This window comes from Carlito syrichta, unplaced genomic scaffold, assembly GCF_000164805.1.
Source record: "Carlito syrichta isolate Samal-C Ts95f unplaced genomic scaffold, Tarsius_syrichta-2.0.1 Scaffold306891, whole genome shotgun sequence".
Lineage (NCBI taxonomy): Eukaryota > Metazoa > Chordata > Mammalia > Primates > Tarsiidae > Carlito > Carlito syrichta.
In genome coordinates this window covers 611,748-614,178 of record NW_007250987.1, presented here as the reverse complement: position 1 = coordinate 614,178, position 2,431 = coordinate 611,748, and the positions used below count along the sequence as shown (strand labels likewise).

At 33.9% G+C, this 2,431-nt stretch overlaps 1 protein-coding gene across 3 annotated transcripts in view; it reads right to left on the bottom strand.

The window, feature by feature from the left end:
- Positions 1–2,431, bottom strand: part of SEC23A (Sec23 homolog A, coat complex II component) — a 65,158-nt gene that overhangs the window by 51,662 nt on the left and 11,065 nt on the right. The gene's annotated exons all lie outside the window — the stretch shown is intronic.

The following is a 2,431-nucleotide window of genomic DNA, read 5'->3' as shown; positions in this document are numbered from 1 at the left end:
CATCATTTATAAAACAAACAACAACAGATGCTGGCAAGGATGCGGAGAAAAAGGAACACTTCTACACTGCTGGTGGGAATGCAAACTAGTGCAATCTCTTTGGAAGACAGCACGGAGATTTTTGAAAGAACTAGAAATTGACCTTCCACATGATCCAGCAATTTCCCTATTGGGAATATACCTGGAGGAATTCGAATCATTCTACAAAAAAGATACCTGCACACATATGTTTGTTGCAGCTCTATTCACAATAGCAAAAACATGGAACCAACTATGTTGCCCATCAAAGTTGGACTGGATAAAAAAAAAAATGTGGTACATATACATAATGGAATATTATGCTTCCATAAAGGACAAACATATGGACTTCGCAGCAACTTGGATAGATTTAGAGTCGATCATACTCAGTGATCTATCACAGAAACAAAGAACAGAGTACCATATGTTCTCACTCATAAGTGGAACTTGAACAATTATAATACTATAATAAAGGGGATTGGCAGTAGTGGGAAACTGTCATGGGAGGGAGGCTGGGATCGCCAGTTGAGGGAAACTGCTAGGGGAGGGAGGGGCATACCTCATCAACGAGGGTACCTGTATAATCAACGTTTGTACCTAACCCTAAATTGTACCCCACATTTTTATAACGAAAAAATAAAAATAAAAATAAAACTATTATCTAAGAAAACTTTATAGGAATAAAAGACCTGAAAAATACATATAAAGAGGGCCTACCAAGTACTGGAAAAAATTAACTTACAACAAACACCCTCCTAATACTTTTAAATTATAGAGATAAAGAAAAATGCCTCAAATCCATCAAGCAAAATGATCAAATAATTTACAGAGACAAGAGAATTAGACTGGCATCCTCGGTCTTCTCAAAAACATCAAAGTAGGAAAGCAAGAGGGCAGCATTTTTTATAAACTCCAGGAAAGAAAGTGATAACCAAGACTTACTATATCCAACCAACCTGTCTTTTCAAGCTATCAGCACCAAAGAAAAAAAGGTATAATTATTCAGCAGCTCAGGAAAGTCTATACTCAAGTCTTCTTAAGAAATCTAGATTAATTTCATCCAACCAAGAGGTTGAGTGGGAATTAATGACACTTCTCTGAGTATACCTTTTTGTACAACTAATTTAGAATCCTATTAATATTTCACGACATACACACATGTGCAAAACAAGGATGAGATTTTTTTCAAAAGAAACAGAACTTAGAGCAAAGAATAACAGTCACACTAAGAGCAGGGAGGGATAACTAGCCCAGTTATCTTCTGAATACAGTATATTTTGTACTATATATCCTCAGAACATTTAACAAATATTGAATTCTAACTCCTAGGCTTCTTTTTCACAGAGGTGTAAACTAGAAATTCTAAAACTATTCTATCTATATTTTACAACTGAGCAAATAAATTTTGTTGATGAGAGCAAGTTTCTCATAGTCAGAGAAGAGAGTTACAATTATGGAAAGAGAGAAGTTTCAAAAATCCTCACCATCTAATACTTATTCATTACAAGGGGGTAAAAAAAGAGTAATTTTAAAGTGGAGAATCCTGGCAAATACAACCTTAATGAGTGCTCAAAGTAAGTATCATACGTCATGGGACAAATGAAAATCATGTGCTACCTGACAGGGAGCAACAAGAAAAACATAGCATTACTTCTGTGATACTTCTTCTAAAGAGGCAAGACCTGAACCAAATCACCAAGATACGTCAAGACAAAGCTAAGTTGAGGAACATCCTACCAGATAACGGGCCTGAATTTTCCAATATCATGAAAGTCAAGGAAAAACCGAAGAACTGTTCTGGATTGAAGGAGACTAAACAAACATAACCATTAAATGTGTGACTGAACTAAATCAATCCTTTCAGTAAATTATTGAGACAACTGGCAAAACTTGAATAGGGTCTGAAAATTAGCAGGTAGTAATTTATTACTGTTGATATTTTGATTGGAATAGTTATACTGTGGTTATACAGGAGAATATCCTGGTTTATAGGAAATACAACTAAAGTTTCAAGAGGTTGAGAATATCATTTACAACTTATCTTAAAAAGTTCAGGGAAAGAAGATTATTTGTAGAGTTATTGCATATTTTCTATAAATTTCATAGTGTTTCAATTTTTAAAAAATGTTTTAAAACTCTTTTCTAATTATAAAGCTAAGATATGTGTCACATAAAATTTTCAAATTCTACTTAAGAGTAAAACTTCCCTTATCTCATGACATTTAGGTGAACATCATTCCAGAGTCTTGTCTATACATAAAAGGATACACTGGAGAAAATACTTTATATAGATGAAATCATAATAATCTGGTTTTTTTTTAACTCAACATTATCTTGTACATACCAATCCTGTGGCATTGTAAAAAATATATTTGGTCTTCCGCCTCATCCTGGCATACAGCACCTAAAGCCT